Genomic DNA, 14,046 nt, shown 5'->3' with positions numbered 1-14,046 from the left:
ACTAAAATCAGTTCGAGACATTGGCATTCTTAGGACACTTGAGGGTTTCTATAGGAGATTTATTCAAGATTTCTCAAAGGTTGCTTTCGACCTTTAACCAATCTCCTACTTAAAGATGCGTTTTTTTATTTAGGTTTCAATTGCAAACAAGCCTTTGAAATTTTAAAAACGCATTAACTACCGCTCCCATAATTCAACCACCGATTGGTCTAAACCTTTTGAATTAATGTGCTTGGCGACTATGCTATTGGAGCTGTACTAGGGAACAGCGCCGAGAAGATAAGCCGGTTGTCATTTACTATGCGAGTAAAACCCTTAATGAAGCTCAGCGTAACTATACCACCACTGAGAAAGAGTTTCTTGCCGTTGTATATGCTTTGGATAAGTTTCGTCCTTACCTAGTGGGTTCTCCAAATATTGTCTACACTGACCATGCGACACTTCGTTATCTATTAGCGAAAAAAGATGCAAAACAAAGGTTAATCCGATGGATTCTCCTTTTGCAAGAGTTTACTCTAGAAATTAAAGATAAAAAAGGTTGCGAAAATGTGGTTGCAGACCATTTATCACGACTTGTCAGTGATGTTGATAGTAATACCAAACCTATCTGTGATTCCTTTCCAGATGAAGACTTGTACTCTATTTTTTCGTCCCTTTGGTACGCTGACATAGTAAATTACTTAGTTACCGAAGAAGTCCCTTCATCTTGGTCGTAATGACGGAGAAAAAGTTCTTCTCCACTGTAAAATTTTATTTCTGGGATGATCCCTACCTCTTCAAGTATTGTTCAGACCAACTAATCCGCCGTTGCATCCTTGATTGGGAACATAATGATGTGTTATCCTTCTGTCATGAACAATCTTGTGGTGGTCATTTTAGTGGTAAGAAAACTGCGGCCAAGGTCCTACAATATGGATTCTATTGGCCAACTCTGTTTAGAGATGCACATGAGCATTGTAAAGTATGCAATCGCTGCCAGCAGCTAGGATGCATTACTCAACGAAATATGATGCCCTTAAATCCCATTTTAATTGTGGAAATCTTTGATGTATGGGGCATCGACTTCATGGGTCCATTTCCAAATTCACATGGCTTCCTATACATTCTAGTAGCAGTTGACTATGTATCAAAATGGATTGAGGCATTGGCATGTCGTGCTAACGATCATAAAGCGATCATTTTGTTAAGTAAAAGAAAATATTTTCTCTCGATTTGGTGTTCCAAAAGCTATAATTAGTGATGGGGGAAAATATTTTTGCAATAAAATTTTTGAATCATTAGTAAAGAAATATGGAGTCACGCACAAAGTGGCAACTTCGTATCATCCTCAAACCAGTGGTCAAGTAGAAGTCTCTAATAGATAGATCAAATCTATTTTGGAAAAAACTGTCAATCCATCTAGAAAAGACTGGTTTCTACGATTATCTGATGCCTTGTGGGCATACAGAACAGCTTTTAAGACACCTATAGGGATGTCTCCTTATTGCCTCGTTTTTGGAAAACCTTGTCATCTGCCGGTTGAACTTGAGCACTGTGCTCTATGGGCCATCAAAAGCTTCAATTATAATACTAGCGGCGGCACGCGAGAGAAATTGCGTTAAATGAGCTTGAGGAAATTCGAGATTGATGCCTATGATGATCTCGAAATCCTATAAAGCCAACATGAAAAGAGTGCATGACAAGCACATATTGAGAAAAGAATTCATAGTGGGTCAAAAAGTTTTGTTGTACAAATCAAGATTACACATTTTTCCAGGAAAATTAAAGACTCGATGGTCTGGTCCTTTCACCGTCTCTGCTGTCACCCCTTTGAAAAACGTAAATGATGACAGCGAATTTTAAGTAAATGGCCAACGCCTTAAACATTATCATGAGTTGCGCTCTCCAGATGTCGAAGAGACTCTTCTCAATGACCTAATCTATATAGACTAATAGATTCGATGGTGTACTTCTTTCCATGTGTTTAAATAGAGAAAGTACGCCATTTGGGTAGCTGGGCCCTCTTCTATTTTCTTTTCTTAAAATCCTTAGAGTGTGTGGTTGCAAGTACCGGAACCATAGTCCACAAAAACTCTACTTGAGGCCGAGTATAAATGTCTTCTGATAATCGAGCAAACGTGCCTCCTGGAAAACAATGGGTACCAAAAATTTCAACTCCTTCTTTCCCCTCCCTTTTCTATTCTCTTCCTTGCGAACTCCAACTTATCATTTGGTGCAAATCTCACCCATTTCGAATAGGTAATGGTCGTAATACTTTTTCTCGAAAGCGACGGGCGAAAAGGATGGGGTGGTGTATGAACTGTCAAACTCCTTTCTATCCAGGTCTTGATCTTCTATCCGAGATGAGCCGGTATAAGGTATATTATTGTCGACACCATTTCGGCATGATAAACTTCGTTGTCGTCCGTTGTTCCCCACAGGTTGGGATTCTTCTTGAGGATCGGCGTTAAAAAGATTCACATTAAAAGTCTTGAGGATCGGCGTTAAAAGACTCAACATGTATATAATCGTTTTCCCTTAGCACCAAGCATGGTGCGGTGCCTAAAGAGAGTCGTGATATGCAACATCGGACATTTCCTAGTTAGATGCGGGCAATGGATTCCACCGAGGCCAACCCGATCGGTTTTCTATATGTTGTATCAAGGGGCGGTTTGAGGCTATACCATATGTACTAAGGGTAATATTATTACTAGACCATTGCACATTGGTCGAGGGGATGGTACGAATCACGAACCCTAGGCCCCATAACATAAAGGTTAAGCCACATTTTGGCTGGATTAGGTTCATGAGGCCGACATGAAAGTTGCACGAGTTAAAATTTGTTGTGATGTGTTGTTTTATTTGGACTTCCGGTGTTGTTGACACGTTCCTTTCGTCTTGTACATTTGTATATAAATGTGTAAATAAATAAAATCCAAAAAAAATAAATAATAATAATAATTTGAGTTTGAATGTGATTATGTCATACTCCAGTGGATGGAATTTTTAATGCCGATCGTTTTGATATTTCATTGGTTCAATTTGGAGTTAAAACGAATCGAAATTCCAAGTTTGAAATTTCGGAACAATTCGGGACATAAGGGGAATTTCTGGAAATCATTTGGGCTTGGGTAAAAAAATTGGACCTAACCCAAAATCAGTGACCCGGCTACAAAAACCCACACGCGGAGCACCCACACGTCCAACCTTCTCATTTCTTCCCCAAAAAAATCCGGATCTTGGTCTGGTCTCACACTCCCCAAATTGAAAATCCTTCCTCGGCATGATGAATTCAACCCCTGCTATTTCCACCCTCAAAAAATATCATCTACACGTATGGCGGCCGCGAAGGAGAATCACAGTTGAGAGAAATTTGAAAATCTCTACAATTCGGGATGTTTCACCCATTTTTCGATGAGGAAATTGCTAGTATAGAGTGGGAATATCTATTGCATCGAATTCATTTCGATTACTCGAAGATTTAGTGTTGAAATTTTACAACAATGGAGGTTTCCGGGGTGATGAATTTTGGATTACAGCGGATGGGTTGGAACGTGAACTCACGCTGGAGTTAATATCGAATACATCACAGATTTCAATCAACTCTGATAGTCCGACCCTGTTATTGTCAGAGTATTCGACTACGAGGGATTTTATGTTTGACACGCTTCTCGAGGGAGAGTACAATGATGGCTCGAACTGCGTGTACCAGCACTCGCTCAGACGAAACCAACTAGCCGTCACTCAATGGCTGGCTTGCAACGTCATTGGAACTTCAAAGACGTCTGACGTGAACAAGACATTCTTGCACCTGCTATGGATCCTCCAGGAGAAGAAGCACACTTTCTGTATGGTCCATTTTCTGGGCCATATTCTTACGACGCATCAAAGCAGGTCAGCTCCTCTTCTTTGTACTTGTTACTCGGCTTATGTTTAATTTAGGGTTCGATCCGCTACTCCTTCCATTCCAACAAGGTCTTTCGAGAATTTGAATTTTCGAGACTTGTGTTACGGACCATTTGGGACCCGGTAGCTAGAGATGACATTGAGCGTGATAGCCGTACCTCCTCCTCCCCCCTTCACCACCCGATTTGTTTTAATGAGGCTACCATGCACCGAATCAACACTCCCATGGAAGCCTTGAGAAACATGAACACTAGTATCGTGGGATGTTTCTTCGTCGGGGAAGAAATGATTACTTCCCAAAATGACTTCCAAAGAAGAAATACGCAATCGCCAAGGCCGTTTCGAGAGAATGATGTTGGCAAATCAGCTGCAATTCAAGATCAATTGCTCTGATCTATAAGCCACAATCGGACCGGTCGGCTCGGCCCGAGGAAGTTTCGTCGTGGCGGCGGCGTAGAAACCGGGTTCATCTTACGCTAACCGGAGGATTCGATAGTTTGTTTATTTCCCTTATGCATTGCATTTTAGCTTTCTTGTGATAAAAATATTATATATCGGTTGATTTCTCATAATTTTGTATCTCGGACGGTTTGAATGAGAAATTATTTATGTTATGCAATTATTGTAATTTCTACTATATTAGTTGTCCCTTGATGCATTGGGCCTACTCTCAAAGCCAGCCGGTCGAGAACTAAAGCGGGTGATGCCCAACGGTCAAAACCAAACAGACTGATGCCCAACGGTCAGAAATCAAGTTATAAATACAACTCTCCTTTTCAACTTTCACTCATTCCCTTATCTCCCTCTTCACAAATTCTCAATTTCTTGAACATAATGAATCAAATAGAAGCGATGGGAAAAAGAGCAGCGAATGGGCTATCCACGGTATTAATTGATATGGTGTTTATCATTATTCTCCTGTCACTCATGCATAACATGATCGAACATCTAGATCTATGTAACCATCTCTTTTTCTGATTTTCATTTTGTATATTAGTATGGTGTGTTAAATAATTCTCACACATTTATGCGGGTTACGTATTAAATGGAAGTTTCAGTATTAAATATTTGTGTATATTAGTTGTCTTTTTCCTCTAAAAAAAAATAAATAATAAAAAAAAATAATAAAAAAAATAAGTAAATAAATAAACAAACCATAACAAACAAAAGGCCATCCAAAACTCACCAAAATAATTAATTGATACATATGGTGTTCGGAGAAGAAGATCGACGCTACAAAGTCGCATAACACTTGTCACACATGCAACTTCGATTATTCTATCCATATTCTATTTTGAGTTATGATCATCATTTCTGAAATTACGTGTAAGTCTAACTACCCCTGTGAAACTTTCCTCCGTATTTTCTAACATTGAACCATCTCATTAATTGTATTTGGATATCGACATGACAAGACTTACTATGGATCCCCATTGATCTTTGTTCATAATCACATGGGTCATTAACTACACTTGGAATCAGTTGGTACGGACTCATAGATTGGCTATAAATCTCTTCTTTTTCAGCCATTCTTATTCAAACAATTTTCACTATCCTTCCCTCGGTAATACTACCAATGGATCAACCAAAAAAAAACGGCAGAGAAAGACTACCTAAAAACTTTCGAAGATGGCCGGTTTTCTCCTTATTTTGACACCGAAATCATACGTCGCGGATGGACGCCTCTTCTATATCATTCATTAGATGGTTATTCTCGAGAATTGGTTTTGATGTTCTACCAATTTAGCAGATCTGAAAATGGAAAATTCTACTTCAATGCCTATGGACAACGATCGGAATTGACTAAGGAAATGATCTCCGACATACTTCAAATCCCAATGAATACCCAGGAGTCCCTTTTTCAAGAGTCATCATTTGATTCCGCCAAAACTTTACTACGAGCTACCGTATCTCATGACGAAGTCGAAAATACACATCACATTGTTCTTCAACGCTCTTTGAAACAGAATCAACGTGTTGTGCTCTACTGGTTGGGACACAATGTGGTAGGTACATCACACCAATCAGAAGTCGCAAAGCCTCAACTTCACCTACTTTTTATTTTGCAGACTCAAAGAGATGACTTTTGTCTAATCCAAAACCTCTGGAACGTAATCACCAAGAAAACAAGAAGGTCAGCACCCCTACCCACTTTAGTAACGCAGATTATGATGCGTTGGGGTTATCCAGTAATTTCTCCAGAGACACCCCTTCAAAGAGCACAAATAAAAGTACTCCAAACAGATTACTCCGTTGGTTTTTGGACTCCTGATACTCTGATAGAGGAACAGAACGACCCAAGCTCAAATTTTGACCATTTGTTTGATGAAAATGCCATGATGAACATTATTAATCCCATGGAAGGCATTAAACTTCTTCATCATGGTTTGAGGGAACTACATGCTCGTCAAAATATCATCATCACAACTCTTCAGGATTTCCAAGATCGTCAAGCAATGCATGATGTTGAACAGGAGGAGATCTTGGAAAATCATTCTCAGTCCTTGCAAAATCACGCTCTCTAATGGAAAATCAAAGCGTACTCTCTGCCCAAGGGGACATTCAGATGCAACTCGGCCAACAAATGGAAGAACTAAATAGTCTGGTGCACGATATGCGTCTCCAAGATCAACATAACAATCCATGATTTTCTAATATTACTAAGTCAATAAATAAATACTCGTATATGTTATTACATTTTTCGTCGTATTATAAATTTTGTCTTACTTTTGTGTCTTCTTTTGTATGAAATGCTTAATAGGATTGTCATCATTTGCGTTGTGACTAATATAATTTAACATGTGCTTACAGGAGGGTCTATTCTTTTACATACTTATTTATCCATCCAGTTTGCCTTTGTCGTTACCTATTTCTTTCCTTCATCCACTATGGCATCTTCATCAATGGCATCTTCATCAATTGAATCTTCATCAAACATGGTACCTCCCAAACTCATTTCACGAGCAATCCTTTCGGTCTATGATGGATTCCAATACCTATGGCCATCTCTTCCGTGACTACATTACAAACATCGGATGGTCTTCCCTAATTCTTTAACCTGACCAAACTTATTCTCCGAGTTTGGCTGCATACTTCTATGCTAATATGGAAGACACACCAGCATTCAACCATGCGCATGGTTTTTACTTAGATGGGTTCACAATCCAAGTTGGTGACACACCTCATATCTTTTCTGAACAACAACTTGTACTAACTTTGGATCTTCCATATCACGAACCTGTTGCATCATGGCATTACATCTATCATAATTCTTACCATTCCTTTCAGTGGAAAGCATTTCGTGAAACTTACGGTGATGGTCTTGAGATTAAACGAGAAGGAAATGGCTATGTGGCATGGCGTGATGTCACCATTCCCTTAGCAAGCATGACCATGAACATGGGGACTGCGATGTTATTTGTACTCCTGAACATTATGGGAGATTGGCATTTTTCTACTGCCAATGAGAGAACGCTTGCATTGTATTGATTGCACTAGCTCAACGTCATACATTATTTAACATCATGGGTTGTGTTATCTCCAACCTGAAACGAGCTCGCACTTTTCAGGATCAGTATATACTTTTACCGGTCACTGCTTGCCGAATCATGAAGACACATTTCCCACAGTTTGCAGCTACTTTTCATGACTGGGTCAAGGTAGATTCTATGTGCCCAGCAAACAGAATCATTCGATCATTAAGGTTTCGGCAATGGAAGCGTCCCGCTCGATACCTGAGGCATGTTCGTTGTTACTTGAAGGATGAAAATATGAAGACACATTTGAGGAAATCTGGAAACGAAGAATGGGCAGAAATTTGGCAGACTATTATCTTTTAGCGCGATGCTAAGGAAATGCATTTCCTTCAAGAGGGCCTTGAGAACTTCACATCTATTTGGATGGTAAACTTGAGCTTGTCATTGTACATATATCTAGCTAAACCTTATGTTTGGTTTGCTATTGTTTTTCATGTTTAGGTATGCTATTGTTTTTATTTAGGTGTGCTATGTTTAGTGTGCTATTGAACATTTTTTCTTGTTTTTCTGAATAATATATTATGTTCTCCAACCTTTACGTTCTAGTAATCTAGCCCTAATTTTGCTCCACGGTTCTTAGGTACTTTCTCTCTTTAATTATTGATAGCCGAGGACTAAGCATCATTACGTTGGGGGTGCTTTAACCACAGTAGCAAATATTAGGCAAATTGTAACCTGTATATAGTTTTTATTTTCATGTTAATAATTGTACTTAGTGACAAAGTCTTGTTTCCTTTTCAATGATAAAAATTGTCTAGAAATCTCACATTAGTATCCGAATTAGGAGTTGTTTTTAAGAAACTTAAGATAATATGTATGCAATAGTTTATATATCTTTTCATGAACATTCATGTACTGAGTATCATCGATTGTACATAGCAGTAAGTTTCTGGAACCAACGGTTAGTTACTTAAACTATAAATCCTGTGAGAATCTAACCAAAAACTTTGACATGAGTGATTTGTATGTGATGACACAGAGGAGTAGTTTTCTCGATTAGAGAAAATCACGCATCTACTTACTTGATCACCACCCGAACCCTAGGCGAGAATATAGGCCATCTTTGGATCGACATAGCTAAAAATTCTTACCTGTTACAAATTTTACCGCTAGTTACTCCACTGAGCCTTTCATCAAACCTTTCACTTTCACAAAAAAAAAAAAAAAAAAATTCCTTACCCATCTATTAAACCAAATAAAAGAACCTACCTAAGTGATGAGTATGAGAAATAGGATGAAATGTGGAAAGAATAAAGAGAAAGACTTGTCCCAAATAAAAGTCAGTTACTTGCTTCAAGAAAGAAAAATAGAATCATGTTTTTAAGCCATATAAAAAAAAAAAAAAAAAATCCATTAGAGGCTTAAGAACAAGGTTGGAAAACTCAGTTAGAAGAAGGAAAGAAAACAAAGATTTCTCTAATGTAAATATATGAAGACCCTATTCTCTCATACTCGTAAATTTTAATTATCCATTTCCATTTTCTTGTACACTATCACCTAATCCCCACAATACCTAATAAAGACCTCTAGCTCAATTAGGAGTAGGGTGGTGTGATAATAAGTAGTAGACGTGATTGATCGACATCGGCTCCTCTAACTGTCATTGAGATGTGAGGAAATGTGTGCCCACTGCACACTGGAGTTAACAAAACCTGAGTGGAAAATTTTTGAGTGAAATTGTGTTTTGACACATACCTGTGAGAACCCATTTAGGTACACTCTCCAAAGGATTCAGAAACAACCCTGCTAGTACATTTCAATGAAAAGTTCACTGCATGCATGATCATATGTAGATGTTTTAATTATTGAATACATATTAACTTGAGTTTCAAAAAAATAAATCCTCGTTCCCTGCTAAGGAGATGTATGGATATCGAGATTAATTTAGGAAGCGAGTTTACATCCTTTGAGTCGTTGTAGTATAAATGAAGTTTGTGAGTATCTTTTTGGAAAACTCTCACGAGGCTATAACTTCGTCCACTAGGGAATTCCTAGTGGTTTAAGGCCTTGTTGCATATGGTCAATGCAACCGCACTCTGCGAAACGAGAATTAGTTAGGACTACACATTTTTTGGCCACTTATCTGTTTTAATGTCTCTTCTTTGCTTGAGGACAAGCAAAGTGCTGTTTGGGGGTAGTGTGATAAGCACCCAAGAGTGTATTATGAAACCCCGTTGAGACATATAAATTTGGTTAACTATGTGTTTAATAATCATGAAATAAATATGTTTTCATACTTTTGCAGGTATTCACAGTAAACATGGAAATATGGTTTAAACCTGCAATAAAGCACGAGGAATGACATGTATATGAATTCTTCCAAATCCACACAGAAGCATCAAACTTCCGAAGCTCCTACCTCTTGAACCAGGACTCCGAATGCGACAAGTGAGTTGCTCAGACAATCAGGGCGATGAACTTTACGCATAGGTGGGAAGTTGTAAAATTGCCCAAAGACCGGACCGCCACTGGACTGCACATAGGACCTACTATACGGGCCCGCAAGATTGGATGAGTCATCAATCATGGAGCATGTCAAGACAAAAATGACAAATTATTGGTGCAAAGTTGACACCTTGCATGTAATTAATTAGATTAGGTGTTAATAGTGAAAAAAAGGCAAGGTGTCACTTTGTTTTAATGTGGTGGATAAAAATGAAGTAAATGTGGTTTGATGTTTCACATGGGAGGAAATGAGATGTCTCTCAAATGAAGAAGAAAACAAAAACAAGGGGGACACTCCATTTACTCCCTTGACTTCTTTTCCTTACCTTGTATTATTTTAGTTCCTTAGTCATTCTTATTATTTAGTTTTAGTTTTAGAAAAAAAAAAGCTTGTAATAGTTTTAATGGAGGAAACCTTGGTTTTCTTCTAGAAAATAAATAAAAAGCAAGTGAGTTTAGTTAGTTTTTCTTCTTCCTCTTTCTCTCTCTCTTTTGTTCTTCTAGTTTGTAATCCTTTATCCCAAGGATCATGAGCTAACTTCCCTTTTGGGAAGTTAATCCAACTCATGTGAGGGAAAATAATTGTTGTTGGTTTGGTAGGTTGTTAGGAAGAACAACTAGACCTACATCTTATCCCAAAATGATAGTTGGTGTAGTGTCTAGTTAGGAATCAAGGAATGAGCTTAGAGATAAGTCATTGCTTGATTCCAATTGCTAACATGTATGAGTTTAGAAATGATCCATACATGTTAGGGATCAAGTTTTCTTCCATTAGGGCTTGTCTATGAGTCTAGGAAGAATCAAATGAACCTTTTCAAATCAACAACTAAATGTTATTTTCACATGAGGAGGATTAGCTCTCCACCGTTTATTTAGTAAATTGTATTTTGTCTTAGTTGCATATTTCGAACCTTAATGTTTTTATTTAATGTTTGTGTAGGAAAGAAACCTAGTTTTAATATAAACTTACTCACTAGTTCCCTAAGAGTAACAACCAACTTGTAGTTGTCCTAACCTTTAGGTTGATCCGATCCTTACTTCAACTTTACGAACGCGAAGATCGTGAGTAAGGAAATTTGAGTTCGCTTTTGCATCAAATTAGAGATTCAAATCTTTAACGTAGTAAAAAAAAAGCTAATATCAATTAGTCAACCTAAATGGTATGACTAGAAACTCATATGAACCATATCTTGTTAGAAAAGCTGTCTTTGTAACATCAGATGCCCTCATTCTAAATTGGTAAAGCCCTGACCTCATATCGATCTTGGAGAACCACTTTTCCCCCCGAAGTTGATCAAACATATCATCAATCTTGGGAAGAGGATATTTATTTCAAACAGTTTTCTTGTTCAACTCCCTATAATCAATATACATACGAAGTGATCCATCTTTTTCTTGACAAACAAAACTGGTGCACCCCACGGTGATGTATTACGCCTGATGAAACCCCGAGCAAGTAGATCCTCAATCTGGGTCTTTTACTCTCGCAACTCTTTTGGTGCCATACAGTATGGAGGTCAGAAAATGGGAGTAGTGCCTGGGACCAAATCAATACAAAACTCAACCTCTCTAGCAGGAGGTAAATCAGGAATATCTCTAAAGACATCCATAAATTCAGACACTACATGTATACCGTCAACCAGCGACACATCCCCTCCATTTTCCATAACCTCAACAAATGCGAGGTACGCTTCTGCTAGGAAATTTTCTTTTGCAGTAGCTATGACCACAGAGTCTTGTCCCTCAATTTGAAAGGTCACAGTCTTGGAAAAACAGTCCAAAGAAACATGGAATGATGCTAACCAATCCATTCCTAGAAGAACATCAAACCTATACTTATCAAACACAATTAGGTCTGCTGACAATTGAAGGTCGTCAAGAGAAACAATCACACGACGACACACACTATCTAGAACCATAGATCTACCCAATGCTGTCACTATCTCTAAAAGTGGTGTCAAAATATTATAAGTATGATCCAATTTCGACATAAAAGAAGCGGCAATAAATGAATGACTAGCACCAGAGTCAAAAAGTATTCTAGCAAGCTGAGAATGTACTAGAAAAATACCTTCTACCATTGCTCCATTAGCACCCCCATCACGAGGTATGCAGCATAAACTCTACCATTTGGCTTTGGTGCGGCGTGTCATAATGGCATAGCTGCTGGAACCACAGTTCCCACTTCAGCTTGAACAAGAGCATTCATGTGTCCCCGAGCCTAAAATGGTACCTAATGCTGATCATGTCTACCACCCTGGCCCTGGTTTTGTCTATGGTTCTGGTTTTGAAATTCTCTCCTACGATTCTTACAATCAGAAGCAATGTGCCCTTGATCTCCACATTGATAACAATGCCACTCTTCATGAGGAATAAATCTGTCTCCTTGCCATGTCTATCCATGATTTTGCCACCCTATTCTCTGTTTCTTCCATGGCTGAGAATTCTGACCTTGCTAGTTTTGAGCCTTAAATCCTTTACTATAGTTATCGTACTTGTCCTTATTTTCCTTCTTCGAATCTATCTTACTAGCATCCCTCGGTCTATCATGAAGTATGTGATCCAGTTCCATAATGCGAGAACACTCGACAACATCATTATAAGTCTTAAACTGTCGACCCTTCACTGCCTTTCTAAGTGGACGGACAAGACCATCCTCGAACTTCCTAGCCCTCCTTTCATCTGAAAGATACATATTTGACGTGAATCAAAGGAGTTGTCTGAATTTTATGTCATATTCAGTCACTGTCATACTACCCTGTTCTAATGTCATGAACTCTATCACTTTCGCAGACCTAATACTCTCTAGAAAATACTGTGCATTAAACCTTATGCATAATTCAGTCTAAGTAATAGTATTATGGTCTTCTCCCGTAGAGACAGATTCCCACCACTTGGAAACATCTCCAGATAGACTATAAACAGCTAGCTTATGTTTCTGTACTTCATTGCAGTTAAGTACATTATAGATATTTTTCATATCTTCTCTCTAATTATCAGCATCTCTCGGATCACTAGTACTGGAAAATTTGTTAGGCTTAAGTTTTATAAACCTCTCAACCATTTTCTACCATGCTTCATCATCAGACGCCTGACCTCCTGGAGCCACTACCTCAACCCTATGCTCACCTATAGGTGCCGCACCAACAGGTGGAACACCAGCTCTCTCAAAACCAACAACCCTCTGAGTCAACTGAGCAACTGACGTAATCAAATTTTGTACGACGCATTAGGTTCTAGTACTGCACCGCCTCTACCAACAACCCTATGCTCACCTATAGGTGCCGCACCTATGGTGGCTGCTCAGCATTAGGTTCTAGTACTGCACCGCCTCTACCAATGATAGGTGCATTGGCGCCCCTACCAATGCAAGGTGCAATGGCGCCCCTACCTACGCTAGGTGCATCGACGCCTCTACTTACGCCAGGTACATTGGTGCCTCTACCTTGTCGTGTTCGGGTACCTCTATTCATCACCATAAAGTTCTGATATATTTTAATAAAAGAAAACATCAGTCATAACACTACTAAACCCCAACCACATTTTACCAAGTAATTCTTATCTTGAATTATAACATAAACACTATCTTACTCGTTCTCACGCGTACTTAATATAACGTTAATCCTGTGGAATGATCTGGACTCTTAACCAAAAATACGTACAAAAGATAATAACTAGTAACAAGCAGGTGGATAACCTTAACCAACAGACTCCCTAAAAGACCTTGAACCTGGGACTCTGATACCAACTGTGACACCCCAGAAACCTCTGAGTCGAAAACTTGTCTCAAAGAAATTTATTACATCCATGGTCCCATTAACAAATAATGAAATCTATTATTATGGAATATTAGAATATTGGAATATAAGAATATTGGAATATAGTTTTTAGTCATGGGGACCATAAGTGGGGCGATAAGTAGGGGGATCGGGTGTGAGATAACTTAAGCCTTCAAATGACACATTACTCCCCCATTTTGCCGCTTTTAGTTAAAAACAAGTTCTGCCAAGAAACTTATCCTCCCAATCTTCATATCACCTTCCTTTTTAGGTAAATTCCTCCACTGAAGAACAATGTGAGTTCTGGAAAGTTGGTTCTCTCAGGTACATTCCTCCACTGCTTTCAGGTAAATTCCTCCACTGAAGAACAGTGTGAGTTCTGGAAAGTTGGTGCTCTCAGG

The sequence above is a fragment of the Coptis chinensis genome, chromosome 9 (assembly GCF_015680905.1).
Source record: "Coptis chinensis isolate HL-2020 chromosome 9, ASM1568090v1, whole genome shotgun sequence".
Classification (NCBI taxonomy): Eukaryota; Viridiplantae; Streptophyta; class Magnoliopsida; order Ranunculales; family Ranunculaceae; genus Coptis; species Coptis chinensis.
The sequence above is the reverse complement of the archived record's forward strand: the minus strand, read 5'-3'. Positions refer to the sequence as shown.